We start from the raw sequence: 17,471 nt of genomic DNA on the forward strand, positions 1-17,471 counted from the left end.
CCGGGCCGGGCCGGGCTGCAGGGCTGCTCGGGGGTGTACCTGGTTTGGTCCTCCCCTGGCTACTGTATCCCTCCGGCACCAAACTTGGGAGGCTGGCTCACCCTGCTCCTTCAGGCAGGTGGGCAGGTTCAGAGTGAACGCTTTGAGCTGTTTCTTAGAGGTCATCTTTCCAGACACCAGCTTTTTGAAAGCGAACAAAGGGACCCAGCCAGCCATCGTTCAGATTGATAACTTTATTTCCAACAGACCGACTTGAATCCCCTCTCCTGCCAGCCTTGGAGCTGGTGGGCCGTGCCTGGCAGCCTCTTTCTGTTTCTCCTGGGTCATCAGGTGGCCCACACGCCGTGCTGGGTTGTCTACCCCAAAGTGGGCAGTCGAGGACCCTGCTCCAACTCAGTGTGTTTTGGAACATGATGGCAAGGGGCTTGTGTCAGATGCAGAGAGCAAAGAGCAGGAGAGACTTCTAGGATGCTTCCTGGAGAAGACTGAGTTGGTGGCGAGGTGGGACACCCCGGCGCCTGAGTGTGGGGTTCTTCAAAGACCTGACCTGCCAAGTCCTGCTGCCCAGCGGCATCCTGTTGCTATGGCAACGCTGGCTTTGAAATGGGGCTAGGAGAGGGTGCTGGTCTTAGGGAGCTGTGGGGATTGGATGAGGCATGTGCGTCACCCCTACTTCAGTGTCCATGAACAAAACCAGCCCCCCCCCCCAACCTGAACCATCTGGGTGCCCACAGGTGTGGAGAGGGAGCTGACTTACTGCATCCGTGTGTGGGCTTCTTCGAACGTGGTCAGAGAAGACTGGTGGGGTCAGCTCTCCCTCTGCTGTGCTCATTTAAGGGGCCCAGGGAGAAGGCCCTGCCTGCTGGTCAGAATTCATTCCCCAACGTGGTTGGAAAAATTCATTTGACCTCCTTCTCTGTTAGTGTCTCCCGAAAAAGTTGTGTATTCTGAGGTCATCTGTGTCTCACAACACACTGAGGCTGGGGGTCAAGGAGAATTGCACAATTACCAATTAACCAGGTGTACGTGGTACTGAGCCTCATGGTGGAAACCTTGACGCGCCTTTGCTCGGTTTCCACCTCTTCTTTCCTCTCCTTAGAAACTACATCCCTGCCAAGTTGTTTTCATTTTTCATCGCTATGGTTCATTCCTCACTGATGTGTCTTTAAACAAGAAGCATGGGCGTAATGGAAAATCATCCTTCAGGGTGGCCATGCCCTTCCTGGATCCATGAGCCACCTCATCGGCTCACTCAGCTCTGAAGGTGGGGTGGCCTGCCTGTGTTCCCTTTTGCCCAGGTGCTCATGGTCCTAAATCTAAAAACATCCCTGGTTTTAAGGTTGATTGGAGGTATCTGTTCTTTTTGCATCCGGAGATTGAGGGAAGGTGCAGTGTGCCAGCCTGAAATCAGCTCAGACCTTTCCTTCTGGAGGTATCTGGTTTCATTTTCTCCAGGTTCTTGGTAGAGTCCAAGTTGGGGTTGAAATGAACAGGGTGAGTCCCAGCATAGCAGCTCAGGGCTCTGGGGCCTGGGAAGGCCACGCCGAGCGAGCAGTGCCCTCTGCCGGCCAGAGGGACCCATCGCTGGGCGCCCGGCCTGCTCCTGGGAAGGGTTAGACCAGGAGACAGTCCGCCCCACACTGGTGGTTTCCCATTAGCTTTGCAAATGAGCCAAGACTGCAAAGAGCGTCCCCTCACATGCGGATTCCGGACTGCACGGTGTCAAGAGACAAGCAGGCTGGAATCTTCAGAGGAGCAGCAAAACAGTTGTGTCCCGTGAGGAAGGCGGATGTTCCAAGAGGGCAGCCGAGGAGGCAGAGGTCTTCAAAATCTAACATTAAGATTTTTTTTAAAATTCAAGATCTTGCCATTTGTTTGCCAACTAACTAGTTCCATAAGATTGTCCTTATTAGGCATTTAAATACAGATGCAATTCATATGTTAGAATAAGCAAATAATCCAAACTGCTTTGAAAGTGTTAAATCTTTACTCTCCACCCTATTCCTCCCCCATCCCACCCTCCATTCAATAGGCTATTTTAAAGTTTGTTTATTGGGGCGCCTGGGTGGCTTAGTCAGTTGAGCATCTGCTGGCTCAGGTCATGATCCCAGGGTCCTGCTGAGCTGGGAGCCTGCTTCTCCCTCTCCCCCCACTCATGCTTGCTCTCTCTCAAATAAATAACTTTATTTTTTTTTAAGATTTTTTATTTTTATTTTTAAGTAATCTCTACACCCAGCGTGGGGCTCGAACTCCCAACCCCATGATCAAGAGTCACATGCTCCTCCAACTGAGCCAGCCTGGCGTCCCCCCGGTAGGCTATTTTAAAGTTAAGCACAATGTTAGTGTACACTCTGATCGCTGTCCCCTGGTGGCTTCTGCCTTGGTTGCCCTCCAGGTCCAGGCCCTTAGTGGCCGTTAGTTAGCAGTGCTTTTGCTCTGCACTGAACCACAGCAAATGCACACGGGTGCACTGTCTTATCACAGGCTGCAAACATCACCTTCAGGTGACCTTTGGGGCACTGGAGTGGCCACCCCAAAAGCCTCACCATGCCCACGGCCCCTCTGCAGGCCTTTCATGAGAACTTTCTGACGTTCTGGTTGCTTCCTCTGTATGGTGTTCACTTTTATTCGCTCAGATGCAAATATTCTACAGTAATTTCTTACATCCAGTATGTAACAAAAGAGGAGTTATCCGGTCATAATGGAACTTGAGGATGCTCCTCCCTTCACCCTGTCCAGGCGAACTTCTCAGCTCCAGATCGGAATTGTCATGCCCGAGGAGGGAGAGGTCAGAAAACTGGGGAAGGAAAAACCCCATCTGTGTTCCCATGGTTCCTCGGTCTCAGCACCATGGGAATAAAAGGTGGTGGTTTACGTTTCTTAATTTAAATGAAAATTTGTTTATTTGCCTTTATCTTTTTTGTTCTGTTTGCTTTTGTTTCTAAAGACCATTTTATTATAAAAATGAATATATTAATTTTTGCAGCATACTTGTGGGTGAAGTGCTTTAAAAATGTGTGAAAATTCTGAACACGGGAGAGTCTCATTTCCTTCAGCGTGGGAAAACCAACACTTAATTTTCATTATGACACAAAACAACCAATTAGGAAAATCATGAATCGGTGCTGTTCCAGTCCTCTATTCTTGGTGATAGTTGTTAGCAAGTGAAAATATTGAGAATTCTTGAGTTTTGCATTTAACGCCGGGAAAGGTATTTTCATGTGCTAACAATCGTAACCAAGCAGAAGGACTCGCCCGAAACTGTTGGCGGAGGAGCTGGTCTCAGCACAAGTGTGGCTTTGACATTGGCTCCTTCTTGGGGGCAGCCTCCGGCCTGACAGGACTCACGCCCTGGCCCTGGGCTTCCTCGTGCTAGAAGACTTACTTTCTAGGTGGGTGACCTTAACAGGCTCTTCACTCTTCATCTCTCTCCCTCCCTCAGAGCCCCAGGGAATATTTTGCTGGGGGGCCGGACGGAAAGCCTAAAATTCCAGGCCCACAATTCCTTAGCCTCACATCCAAACTGTAGAAAGTTCTGGAACCTTTAATTCTTTGGTAACCCATTTGGCAGCAGATTTTTTACCTGGCCTGAATTGTTGAGGGTAATTGTATCCTGTATGTTCATCCAGTTGGGTGAGCATATTCTTGTGTCCTGGTGCAGAAATTCTAATGATTGATCTGGGGGTCTACCATAACACGGTGTAGGCACTCTCTTGCTTCTTAAAGATCCAAATGCTTCTGACTTCTGAAGCTCGCCTGGCCCCTGGGTGCTGGATAAGTGCGGTGGGCCTCTGCTAATGGTACTTGATGCTGACCGTGCACTTCTGATGATCAGAGGGTGGGGCCCGTGGAATTGATGGAGGGCATGTGACCAGGGTGTGACGGTGTGACCCTGTCACCCTCGAGTCGGGCTGCCAGGAGTTCCCTGGGGGAAAGGTGAGCAGCCTTACCAAACGGTGTACAGGTCTGGCTCCAGGAACCAGAGTGAGGCTTACCTTAGTGCTGCCGCTTACCTCCTTCTGGGGCCTGGGGTGGGCCTGTGGGGCTGGGAGTCACCTCTACACTTATGATATGCCACTTGATGTCCGAACCATTGGTTTCCCCTTTCAAAAAAAAGAAAAGGAAAAACCTTAAATATGCCCAAAGCTACTGAGGAAATAATCCAAGAGCAGTAGTGGGTCTGAGACATTTACAAAATTGACTTCAGTGAGCTTATTTCCCACAATTGATCTTCCCCCCCAAAGCTTCCTTTTCTTCCTTAAAATGCAGTTTTAATAATTTTGTTGTTCATTGTGCTAGTATGTCAACCATTTCCCGAAGGCTAAGCCAGTGTTTTTCCCGTTGATCCCTGACCCCTATAGAATATTTCTTCAGATAGACTTTACCGAACAAAACCCAGATCCCCTGTACAGAGGATTCTACCCAGCCGTCTCCCCAAGAAAGGAATCTGTTGTTCCAGTTTGGCTTCTGAAAATGCTGGAACAGGTCCTTTTGGCGGTAGCCTGAGGACCACTTGACTCCACTGGGTCTCAATGAAGAGTCGAGAGTGTTCTGGGCAGTTGGCCTCGGTGGATCAGCATTGTCAAGGCACTAAATATGCTGACCTTGGCCTGCCAGCAGGTACCTGGCCTGCTGCCCTGCTGGGTCACTCCCAGGTTGGTGAGCAAGCCTGTGGACATCACTAGAGCCTTGTAGGATGGGGCAAAGGAGACCTGAGGAGTGGTGCCATCATCCCCTCGGGGATCCCAGCTCGGAAAGGTGGGAGCCATTGTTGTACCCACGCTGTTGGGGGGCTGTGGGGGGCCTTTTCTCCTTGCACTGGATCATCTCAACCTCTCAAGCCGAAACTCTAACCCCCTTGCGGGCAGAACCGTGCAATATATTGAGGACTCATCGTACAGCTTGGTCTCTCTTTATTAACGTAATGTTTAAGTAGATTTCCTTAAAAAGAATTGAAGGCGATTGCCATGGTTTTAGAAGAATTTTCATTTGGAAAGACATCAATTACTGGGTGTAACTTCTTATCATCTGCCTAATATTTATGGAGACTAGGAATTAGAATAAAGAAACTGAGGGCGTATTTTAAAACTTGTGATTTTACGAATGTAAATGAGTAAGGACTTGGGGTTTCTGTGCGTTGTGGAGTTTGGTCCGGGCAGGTGGGCTGTTAATGGTCCTATTCAGTAAAAATCAATCCACCTAGATTTTAGACATTGTTGGATGAGGGGAACAACCCATTTCTCTTGTACTCGCTTTTGGGTGTTTGTTTTGTGTTTGATAAACAAGCAAGTGGTCATAAAATGAAGTGCACTTCCTGTTTGCTGCCCCTTTTAAATCTCCAGTTTCTCCTGGAAACCCACAGGGAACACATCTCCCACCCTTGCGGCTGCTTTCTGGTGGCGACCAGAATCTAAGTATCTTTCTCATGCAGGCATCTTTCTCCTTCTACAATGAGCCAGATTCACTGACCGCAGACCTTTCAGCCCTGGATCACCCCTCATCTCGAGCTAATAGAAGGTCAGGTGGGCCCTTCTGTGGTTTGCCCTGCAATTTTAGGATCTCCCTTTTGGAGGAGAAGACGACGGTGGTTTTTCTGTAAGATTTGGCATTGGTGATCCTACTTGTGAGAAGACCTGACTTTCCTTCTGACCCTTCTTGAGTTCCACTGAGGTCGCCCTCCCAGCCTCAGCCGGAGGGAGCGGTGTCCACGGCTGGCTACCGCGGGCAAGGAACGTAAAAACATCCCTTTTTTTTACAAACACGGAGCCTGCTTCCCCTCGGTCATTACGCAAGTAGGTTCTAGAATTCTGCTCCCCCCTGTGACAACACCATGCCCGTGGTTCGAAGTTGTATGGTTTGCACTAAAGAAGGACAGTGGGACACATCCCCCCTCCTCTTTCTCTTCTATGTGTACCTCGATTTGTTGTTAAACACGGACTTGAGTGATGATAGTGGTGATCAATTCAGGGGCAGAAAAGGGCCTGATTTGTGAGTGGAGACTGGTATAAGGTAAAGGCGGATGGTGGCTTTCACAGCGGGCGCTGCCCGGGGAGCCCGGGGCCAGCATGGAGGGCGCAGGGTGCTGGCCATCCCCGTGTGGACACCAGCTAGAGACCGAAGCTCGTGGCTCCACTCTGAGGAGGGCCTGTCCCTGTCATCAGGAAGAGGGGTATGCTAGTTAAGTCCTCATAAATAGCTTGCTCCCCGGGAGAGCCGAGGAGGAAAATGTCACATTTCATACATTCTTGCTTCAGAAGATATACTGAGGGGAAAGGGACGAGGCTCTGTGAATCAGCGGTCACTGCCACGAGGTCCTGACCGGGCTCTGCCTGGTGGCCTTGTGAGTCTCAATTCACTGTCAGCATGGGCGGGTGCCACAGCCAGAGGGGGCCCCACAGAGGGGCCAGCATAGAGACCCCCACCCACCCACACACCCAGCCCCAAAAATACCCAGACGTGGGAGTCCATTGCCCTTTTTCTTCATTTTTTTTTTTAAATAATAGGACACAGACTGTTTGTGTAAGGCGATGCCTGATCTTTCCTTTGATTGCATAATCGAGATTCTACTTATCAATTTTTCAGGACTCCATCTAATTATACAAATTAAAATTCAAAGCAAAGCAAAAAGAATGATTAGGCCTCACTTGGAGAATGGGAGGAGGAGGGTGTGAAAGCTGACTTGCCTAGGATGATAATGCTGTCATTTTTCATCTCTAAGGCACTTCACAAATATTAACTAATTAATTCTCTCACCCCTCGGCTAACACGAGGTTCTGACTTCACGCGGGCATGGAGGAGAGGGGCCACAATGCAGCCTGATGAGCAGAACTCGGGACCCAAGCAGATGGAAATTGCCAGGCCGAGCTCTGGGGCCCGGGGCCGCCCCGTGGGTGTCTTGTGAGCCCCAGCATTCGTGTGCAGGGTTGAGGCCTTGCTGTCCCTCTGTCTGGGACTCTTGTCTCCCGTTTGCTTGAGTTAGGAATCCCTTTCGCTCCGTGCCTTTCCTAAAGCCCAGTAAAAGCAAAACCAGAATTTTTTATAATGTGTCCCTCACATCTGCACCGGGGACCTCCCAAGTGTTGGTTGACCCACTTGCTTTCGGACAACCTTCATCCCCTCCCTAGTCTGGTGTGGCCAGTGCAGGTTTGGGGAACTCCCCAGGTTTGGGTAGGGCTTAGTATCCCTGGGATGTTGCATTAATTATTTATGTGATTGGAAATTGTGCTTTTTCCTAGCTCTTTTAAAAAAAAATCGTGTAATTATTGCCATAAATCTTTGGGGTGCACCTCATTGCTGGGAAATAAGCCATTAACTACCAGGAAGTCTGCCTTCTCCTAGTCAGACCCGTATTCTGACCTTTGATAAAGTAACTCCCAGCGTTTTTGCATAATTGATGACCATACATAATAATCCTCATTATTAACCCTGGAGCCTCACTTTTGTCTTCTATCCCCCCTCATTTGCTGGGTAACTAAGGACAACTTTTTCTGTGCGTGTGCATGTTGTTAAAATAAGACCACAGCAATGAGTCAAAAAAGCTCGGACATTGTGGGGGGGCAGATAGTGACTTGTGGCCTCAACTGGTACATTGGATGAGCAGGAAGTGATGGTCAGAGCCTTCCAGAACACTACCCCCCCCCCCGCCAGCCTCCCTCCACAAACGAGCTGGGCAGCAGCTCCCCATTCCTCGGATGGCATGTGGCTCTCCCTCTGGAGACTCCTGCAGCCCTCAACCCAAATGGGAGCCACCCCTCCTCTGCCTCGTTTCTGCCCGAAATGCCGCGGACGGGCGTGGGCCCGGTCGCCGCTGCCCGGTGTCAAGGCCAGCAGCCTGGACACGGCCGTCACGATGCCATCTGTGGCTCCCTCCAGATGCCAAGGAGGCCCAGGAAGGTGGCCCTGGACCAGCACTTTGCTTAAGTGGTTAGGTGGCGCGTGGCTTCCTGCCCCATCCTCTTACGGTGGGGTCAGGGCCAGGTGTCGTGCTGAGCAGCGGCTCTCGGGGGGAAATCGCGTAAACTGCCTGGTGGAAGGCCTTGAGAGAACTTGTCCTGCAGCCCCAGCTGGGTGTCTGTATCTCAGTGCCAGTGGGCCTGGGACCTGCTCCCCTGATGCTCTGTCCCCCCCAAGGCTCCGCCCCTCTGTGTTCAGCACAGGGCAGGCCCAGCTGGCCCCATAGCGTGGTCTCTGGCGTCGGAGTACGAATTACTAACAGTTCAGGTTGTCGGCAGTTGGCGTGGACGGCCCTGAAGTTAAAAGCACGAGCTCTAGATGCTGCCATTTACTTGCTTGCAGACGCAAGTAACAATCGTCTTGTGCGTCCGCTCCCTTCCTGTCTGAGACGGAGCGTGGGAGACCGGGACAGCGGACTAGAACCACCTCCATCTCCCGTGTTGGAGGGAAGAGAGTGAGCACTGGTGGCAGGTCCCCTTGTAGGAAGGGGCAATAAAATCCTGAATGACCTGTTGTCCTTGCCCCCAGGCTGTCCAGAGAGTAAGGATTCTTTTCTCCTTGTTTCAGGGTTCATAGTGGCGTAATGCCCGCAGACTCCTGCGCGTTCCCCTAAGTTCTTAGAGGACCGCTTTGCCTTTTGAATCAGAGAGTTGCAAAGTTCGATAAAGAATGGCCCTTGTGGATAAGCACAAAGTCAAGCGACAGCGATTGGACAGAATTTGTGAAGGTAAGAGCCAGCGTGATTGGCGGTTTGTAACCAAAGGTGCGTAGTCCCGCCCTGGAACCCTCGCCCCGCTCACCGCTGACCCGTGGGGACCTGGTTCCCGGTTCAGACTGAAACCCACTGCAGCCAGAAACCACCCCCGGCCCTAGCACCCCCCACCCGGGTCCTGGGCCGCGTGGTCACCAGACCTGACCTGCGCGCAGGGGTGCCCGGCCCCCGGGGGAGGGGGTGGGGCTAGGAGGACAGCTGGGGAGGGAGTGGTCCTCCATCTGTTTCTTGCGCACACCCTAAGGTCACCCTGCAGATGAGAGGACACCATGTAACAGGGCCATCTTTTTTCACTTTCTGAGGTTCTGGACTTTTATCTGTTTCTGATTAAGGTATTCCCAGTGATGAATTCCAAGATACTCCTGAAGAGCCCAGCGTTGCCCCTCATTATGTGTTCACATCCCTGGTATCTTTGAAAATGTCTGGAAGTGTTTTATTCATGAAAGGAAAAATAAACATAATTAAAATCTAATGGAAACCTGGGGACGAACCTCTGAGATGTTGATTAAACACCATCCCCTCCTAATTAGGGAGCGGGAAGAAATCCAGAGCGCACGGCCTCGGGCGTGGGGTTGAGTGCTCCTGGCAGCCATGGCCACGCTGCCCACTGGGTCGGCCCAGCCTTGTGACCGGTGACTTGGCTGCAGGGTCTGTGATGGGGGCTGCAGAGGACAGCCCCCAGCACCCCCGCCCGGCAGGGTGGGCTCTGCAGCTCCCCCACCCCGCACGCGCTCGCACTCTGCTTGGACCACCAGCTGCGCACATGGAACGGTTGGTCCAGCCGCACGGGGTGGAGGCATCAAGGACATGTTGTACCAGGTGACTGTGTGCCCGGCAAGAGCTCCGTGACGCCAGAGCGTAGCACTGTTCACTGGCCCTCCCACAGCCCTGGGTTCTGCTGCCGTGTCGGGGGTTTGGGATTTAAAGGTTTTGCTAAACATGGCAGAAGTTTGAAACCTACAGAAAGATCGATGGACTAGAAGGGACACTGAGACTCCCTTCAACTGCATGTACCAGCTGAGAACATTTGCTGTCACTTGCTTTCCTATAGATGTACAGATAGTGATACGTGTGTGTGTGTATATGAATGGGTGGGTGGACTTTCCAGAACCATCGAAACGAAAGTTGAAGATGTGGCAGTTCACTCCCAAGGACCTATGGCATGTGTCCCCTTTTAGGACCTCTCCTGATGTAAACACAGTGCCATAATCCCCCCCGCCCAGGGGACTGAACCTCACTGCAGCATTCTCTAATACAGACCGCCTATTTTCATTTTCCCCGTGCATCTGTTTCCAGCTGCTTGGTTTGTGCAGAAACTCATCAAGGGACCCCTTTAGTTGCCATGTCTCCTTGGTCCCCTTCGTCTAAACATTTTTTTCTTGGCCTTTTTGACTTTCAGAAGCACTGACACTCCTTGAAGAGCCCAGGCGAACTGCTTGGTTGGTCGGGTCCCACCATCTGGGTTCACCTGATCCTGTGGGGATTTATTCAGTTTACTTCTCACCTCTGGTGGAAAGGTGCTTCGTTTTAGGTTACTGTTCGGAAAACTTAGTGAATCAACTCTCCAAGGCTCGTAGGCAGAATGCCTGTGTGCTGATTTTGCCTCCACCCCCACCCCACCCCACCCCAGGATCCCAGGATTTATCTAGACGTACCCCATCGGGGACGAGAATGGGATTGGAGAGCCTGTGGCCTTTCCCCTCTATATTGTTAGGGCTGTCCGCAAGGGCAAAACCATTGACGGCTCTTTCAGACCCCCTCTCCCGAGCATGATCCATCGACCTCCCACCCGCTTTTTATAACTGAAGTTTCAGTATCTGCTTCATCCGTGAATGACATTCCTGAGCTGGTTGCAGCTACCATTTTTAAAATTTCTCAGTAGGTGCCATCAAGACAGACATGTGAAATTCACTTACTCGGGTGTTACTTGTAATCCACGATCCCAGACGTTGGCTTGCTGTCCCGTTCCAGGTAACAGCTGCTGTAAGGTGGTTCGTTTGTGACCCTCGTGTTGAGGCACCGACTTAGCAGGTTTTTCAGGCCAGGACAGGTGGTGCTCATTTCCCAGCCGCGACCAGTGAGGCGCAGAGCAGTCGGTCTGTGTGCCCCTGAACCCGGGCAGTCTGCTGTTGCTTATCTGGTCTTTCTCTCAGATCAGTTCCGTGGATTCAGTTCCTCCTGAAGGCCTCATGCGTCTGCATCTCTGGCTTCTGACTGTTACCAGTATCTGTTCTGTAAACCCGAGCTGACCGCTCTTTAATATTCTTCTAGAACGTCCATCACGCCCCGCCAACTATGGTCTCCTTCCCTCTGCCAATATCCACCCCGCCCCCCAGGACTTCCTATAGCTCCTTGTTTTTGATTTTTTTGATTAAAAGCATGAAAGCTGCCTTGCTCTGTTGTAGCCGCTCTGGGTTCATAGGAACTTTGTCATCTCGGCTCTTGGTCTCTGGGAACAAATCTCCAGAATTCTGTCCTCCCGCCTACCTCAAGACCCCAGCACAAACCCCGGCTGTGGGATCCCATGCCATACAGGCCCTCCTGGGTCCCACTCCTTCCCCCTCCCTCACTTTAATGAACACTTTTGCTCCAGCCTAGCCAGTCTGGTGGAATCTGAGCATTATCCCTGCACGGATGCTGCTTCCAGAATTCCTGCCTGCCTTCCAAGGCCCAGCCTCTTCCTCCTGGAAACCTCAAGGTCTCCCTGTGGCCACTCCTAGCCACTCTGCCCTTTGTGGCTCTGAGTCGAAGCCGAGGGAAAACAGGGTAGAGGGCAGAATCTGACTCGGGCTGCACCTTCTCATTTCCCTCCCCCACCCCACCCCCACCCCCACGGGATGTTTCTGTCGTGCTTTAAGCACAGAGCAGAGTATAGCTTTGCTTCTCACCAGCCGGTCTTTGGGACTCCATCCAAATCAGTTGGAATAATGGTCTTTCAAGCTGACTTAAAAGCCAGATTTTAATCTTTCTTTTTAAAGTGACCGCTCTGTTTTGATATTTATAGTTTGTTCTCTGCTCTTACTAATGCCTGATATCAAACAGTCCTAGAGTGCTGGTGTGTAAGAATTCTTATGGAGCAGGGTGTGAAAACAGGCGCTGGTCAGGGCCAGGCTGCCATCTCCCCTTTTTGGTGTATAATTTAGGTCTTGGTTTCCCACTCTGTTAAGTTTGCTGGCATAATTGATATATTGCATTTGCGAATTGCACCATCAGAGTTTCACTGTGTTACTACATCATGGCAGAGCTGGTGTAATTTTGCCCCAAATATCTGTTGGTCAGAGAAAGGGCTTACTATCATTCAGTATTGCAAAAGTAGCCCAGAAAAGCATTTTCTGGGTTTGTAGAAGGGTAATATACCAGAATGGCTTTGCTGATGACTTTTTGTTAGAACACCTTATTATGGGTTATGGTAGAATAAATCACTAAACACCATCCTTTGCTGTGGCTATGGAGAATGTAATTTGGAAAATGTAGATATTTCATCTTACTTTATTTTGTTGAAACGTCTTACACACGTGGAAAAATGGTCTTGGTGATTGCATGAGTTGAGCTATGATTAGCACCCCCTTTGAAACATAACTCAGGAGAGGACTCTCCCCTTCCTCTACAGGAGAAAAATGAATGATGGGAACCTCCTTTTAAATAAACCATCCTATCCAACATGTCTTGTCTCTAGGATATTTTCACAATGAGCATAGAGGTAGAAGGAGGTGAGAAGGTGGGCTGGTTGCACGGACATGGGGAAAATAGAGACCAACTGCTATCCGTTGAACACAGGAGTAGTTCTACATTCTGGGAGTCTTTCTATGTCAGTTTCGTCACCAAGGAGGACAAGAGGAGTCAGAAGATGTTGCACAGATGAGGTACAAGAAGACTTTCCTTCAGTGGCGTTCTCCTCTTCTCAATGGGATGAGCGTGTCACTGTGAGAGAATACTACATCTCAATGTGGCGTGCCCCTAAGAAAGTTTATTCATGGTCCCAGAATATTCTAGAAGCAAAGATGTCTCCGAGCCTCCAGGTTTTCCAGATGGCTGAGGTGGTAGAGGCACTCGGGCACCTGGGGGATCTTCCCTCACAGCAGCTTTCATTCCACTGCTCACACCCACGGGAGCCCATAGAGTGGGACTGGCTGGTATTTTCCCTACAGATAGAGAGGAGTCAGCAGACTCAGACCAGAATCACTTCGTCTTCTATTTGTAGGCTATTTTGTTGTACCTGTTTTGGTCTTGAAAGCACTTACCAGCACTTTGTACAGAAACCGTGTTGAAGCTGGCCATCTCTAGGTAGTCCAAGATCGTTTCTAATAAATACCCATTTTTAAATAGCCCCGAAATGTGGATTTTAAAAGGGGGATTCATAATGTTGCTATACATTATAATTATATGTTTGGCTCAGGCAATTATGCACATTTCCAGTAATTATGTGATTAGCGATAATTACATTAGCTATGTAAATATACAATAGTCAACTAGACATGACTTTAAACTCCAAGCATAGACAAAGAGACCGCAACAATGTGCTCCATGTAAAGGATCAGTAAAGGAAGGGAGTGTGGTCAAGTTGAAGCTTAATGGAAGTTATCTGCAAGGGATAAAAATCCACATTTTCCCTTATCTGGTCATGGCTCCTCCCCTGGGGTGCCCGCTGTCTGTCAGCTAGGGATTGGGTTCCTAGAACTGCGCACATTCAGTCAGGACCTCACTTTCTGCAGATGAGAATCAGGTTAAGTGTTTTCTTCTCTATTGCTACTCACCTGTAAAATGCAGACTTCAGCGTCTCTTTGCACTTGATTCACCAAGTGGACTCTCGCTGCAGCTGCCGGATTTCTTTTAACTCCCCATGTTTCCACGAGCAGCGTGTCAGGGCCGCCCGTTTCCACCTGGGGTGTGGGGGTGTGGTGTTTAGCTAGTGGCTGGTGCTTCTGCCCTCTCTCCCAGCACAGTGGATCTTGCCCTCCCTCAGGTTGGCAGCACTGTCTCTGTCCGGGTTTGGGATCAAACCTCCTGGGTGCCCCAGAGCCCCCAGCCTGCTTTGCTCTGGGTGCATTTCATTTGGTCACAGCACCTTTGAGGAAAGGCTCTTTGCTTTCGGGCTCAGTCAACACCTCACAGGAACCAGGGTTCCAACGGACCCAGGCCTAGTCTCCTTGGAGTAGGTCCAAGGGCAAGCAGAGCAGTCCTGGCTTTTGCAGAGCCAGAGACCTGCACACAGTGCCCCCACGCAAATGTGGAGGATGTCCCTGGGCTTAGGTAGGTCCCAGTTACAGGGATTTGAGGGGACTATGAAACCAGAACCCCATGATACGTTTGGCTGCCAGCTCTTTGTACTATGATTCCTTTTTCAGAACCTACGAGGGATACACTGAAATGAGGCTCCTGCTTCTGATTGATTTACACTCAGGCCACCAAACTGTGATTTTTATGAACATCCTGATGTTAATGGGGCTCTTGCTATATAAAGACCAAAGCTTGGGGTCTTTGGCATGCTTTCTGTCTCCGGGGAGGCTTCCGGTGCCCAGCCGGGTCCAGGCAAGAATTCGGCTTGGCGCCACCAGCGGGGCTGTGAGGTCGCGGGCGGAGGGGGGCGTGTTCTGCGTACCCATGTGCACCTGCTCCGAGTGATCGCCACTCCTCCCTGTCCCTCTTGCCATGGTACTCGCTCGTTGGAGGGCCTGGGCTCGTTTCCCATGTCCTGGTTGGAGAGGTGTGTGTACCGAGAGGGTCCTTCCCATTTGCACCCTGGAATGGGTGAAGCAGATTCCCGAAGCAGGGTGGAGAGTCGGTCTCTTCACCTCCTGCAGTTGGTCTTGGCAGACCATTTCCTGACGGCCGTCGGGGCCCGCGTGCTGACGCCGTGCACGGCAGGCTGAGGCAATGTGGACTGTTGGCAGGCAGCATTGGATAGCGGGGCCGAGGGGCCTCCTCTGATCTCAGCTCGGGGCCTGCCGTGCACGGACCCTCGCAGGACCCTCGCCAGGGCCGAGGAGCCTCCTCTGATCTCAGCTCGGGGCCTGCTGTGCACAGACCCTCGCAGGACCCTCGCCAGATGAGCGCCTGTGCCCTGGCCTGGGTACCACGTCCTGGTGACTGCGCACACCTGTCATTTTCCCCCCATCACCCAGTATGTGCCTTGAGGGCAAGGACTGGCTGTCCCCATCGAGTCCTGTGCCCTGTGCAGTCACACCCGTCTGGTCACTGTTGAACGAACAAGCATGTGATGGAGAAGAGGACATGTCAGAAGGGACAGGGTTCTGTCACCTTAAGTGAGAAAACCATGGACTGTCTGTGCCAGTTGATGTAGTCCCTGGATTATTTCGGTGGTCTGCCCTTAATAGGGGTCGATTTCTTTGGACTTATGGACAAAGGGACAGAGAGTGAATGAAAGAAGCTTCCTGGAGGTAGGTTATTTGAGCTGGACCCTGGTGAATGGAAATAATTAGGGCATCTCAGAGGTGAGAGGAAGGAATTTGGGAATGTTCTGAACCTCATACAGGGGAAGGGACATAAAACACAGATTGTGATGGAGTGAGGTGTGGCAGCGTCGGGGTGGGTTGGGGATTACCTGAGATGCGGAGATTTTGCAGGGTTTTTGCTGTTATTGGAGGTTTTTTACAGAGAGGAAGGAAGGAAGTGGTTTTCGTCTAGCGCCTGCCTGAGCAGACCTTGTGTGGGGAGTTGTCAGCTTTTCCTGGTAATTTTTGTCCTGTGGCTTTTTGCCCAGGCCTGTATCCCAGCTTGGTGTCCCAGCACACACTTTCTTCCCCACTGCCCCCAAAACACATCCCGAAAGAGGAGTGGACTTTTTGCCCCATCATGAGTGGGAATCAAAACTCATTTTCATAACACAGCTGTCATTTTATTTATAATCTAGTTAAGAAGTCAAGACAGGAGCAACGTGCGAGCCTTTGTTTTCCCTTTTTGAAATGGCTAAATCTTGAGTTACGTGCTGGCTGGGACCGTTTTGAGGACCGCTGATCTTGGAAAGGTTGGTTTGGTTACAAGGCTCCATTTCGGGTCTGGGGTGCACTGATGATCTGAAGCCTCCACCTTTCTACTAAGAAATGGGGAACGTGCATCATGTATCCCAGGATAGTCGGTGCTGTCATTCCTTTGAGGACTGAAATGACATCCGGACATTCTGATTTTCTCTTTGCATTCGTGACGATGTGGATGCAGGCTGCCTTAAAACCCCACTACAGGGTCCTGTCTGCTATTTTACCAGCGCACTTGGGTCCCCCACCCCCTCTGATTGAGATGAGCCAAGTAAGTTATTTCGATCGGGGCACTGGGGGAACAGAAGGACAGAAAACTTTAAAGGCAGGAAGCTGTTTTTAAACATAAATTCTAAAACACTTGACAGAAACAAAACAACCAACACAGCCTGTACACATTGAAAAGTAGGAAGCAGGATGTCCTAGGCCTATTTTTGGCGCTGTTTCTGCCGGAAAACAGCGCGTAACCCACTCACTTCCGCAGTGTCCCCCAGGAGATGCAGCCTGTGGATGGCAGAGGTGCGGGTGCTGCTGGGGCTCCGTCCTGGGATCCAGCGGGCACAGGGAAGCTTCTAGGGGGTTCTCATTTCTGCCTTCGCTTTCGGATCTGCCGTGGTCTCGTGGCCTCGAGGGCTAGAGAAGGACCAGGAAATGGAAGGCCAGCCAGCAATGCTCCAAAGCGGGCCTGGCTGCCTCCTGAGGAGGGGCAAGCGTCGATGGCCACCAGGCGGGCCGGAAACAGCACAGCTGTTGAGGGACGGGCAGTCGGACCCGGCGCCCTTCATGGGAGTCCAGGCTTCAGATTGGCTGACTCCACCTCCTACCTGATATATACGGAATTCATTTATGAACGAATGTGAGGCTAGCCTTCCATTTCCCATTCTTTTCAGGCAGTTTCCTGGGTCACCGTAGTGGTGGGAACATGAAATGCTTGGTGGTGGTTCGCCCAAGGACTGCTCTGTGGAAGGGCTGGCTGGCTGGCTGTTCCCTCCTTGATTTTCTTCCCTGTTCGTCTGGAACCTTCCAGATCCTCTCTCAGCACTGCACAGGGAAGTGAAGAATTGGCTCGGGGTGGGTGCTGCTTATAGCCCCAGGGTTGCTAGTCGGGTTATTCTGTATGGTCAGCTTTCGCTTGGGTTCATTTTGTCTGCAAGAGAATTTGGCTTGTGTCTCTCTCAATTTTCAGAAGATGGCTTTTTTTTTTTTTTTTACTCAATGCAATTTTCTGTAGTGAAACTCTTTGCAGGATTAAAGAGTTAAGTCTCTGAGACTCATTGCTCTTTCAGAAATTGGTCCCATCTTGCTTTATTTAGCCAACATGAGATTTTCAGAAAAGCGGCTCTCTCTAAAAGACTGCAATGTGCTTTTAAAAAAAAAAAATCTGCCAGAGTGTTTAGGAAAGTGTGAGTCCAGTTACAGGTGTTTTTACCTAACACAGGAAAACATCTGTCATAATATTTGGTGCCTTGTGGAGCCGGGGCTGCGTGAGTTTGGGTGGCTTCCAAGCAGAATGGGTTGGGTGATGGCAGGGAGACCCGGGCCTCCTCGTTCGGGTGCAGAGGGTGGTGCCCACCCTGCAGCTTCTCCCCCCACTGCTGCCCTACCTCTGGCATTACACCTTCTGCTCCTTCTCAAAAACCCGTTCGTGGTTTCTTTTTTTTTTTTTTAAAGATTTTATTTATTTATTTGAGAGAGAGAGAATGAGAGACAGAGAGCACGAGAGGGAGGAGGGTCAGAGGGAGAAGCAGACTCCC

At 50.8% G+C, this 17,471-nt stretch overlaps 1 long non-coding RNA gene across 3 annotated transcripts in view; it reads left to right on the plus strand.

Annotated features, from left to right (window-relative positions):
- LOC145722110 (uncharacterized) overlaps positions 1-17,076 on the plus strand; it is a 115,637-nt gene extending 98,561 nt beyond the window's left edge. The window contains exons 4-6 of one of the 3 annotated variants that reach the window (XR_014146134.1): positions 8,521-8,680; positions 9,058-16,506; positions 16,612-17,076. This is a non-coding gene — a long non-coding RNA (uncharacterized LOC145722110). Of the gene's footprint in view, positions 1-8,520; positions 8,681-9,027; positions 16,507-16,607 lie in introns of those variants that run through there. The other 2 variants (XR_014146136.1, XR_014146135.1) reach the window with 2 other exon arrangements.
- Positions 17,077-17,471: the final 395 nt, after the last annotated feature.

This window comes from Leptonychotes weddellii, chromosome 6 (assembly GCF_054177405.1).
Source record: "Leptonychotes weddellii isolate Sample4059 chromosome 6, ASM5417740v2, whole genome shotgun sequence".
NCBI classification, from domain to species: domain Eukaryota; kingdom Metazoa; phylum Chordata; class Mammalia; order Carnivora; family Phocidae; genus Leptonychotes; species Leptonychotes weddellii.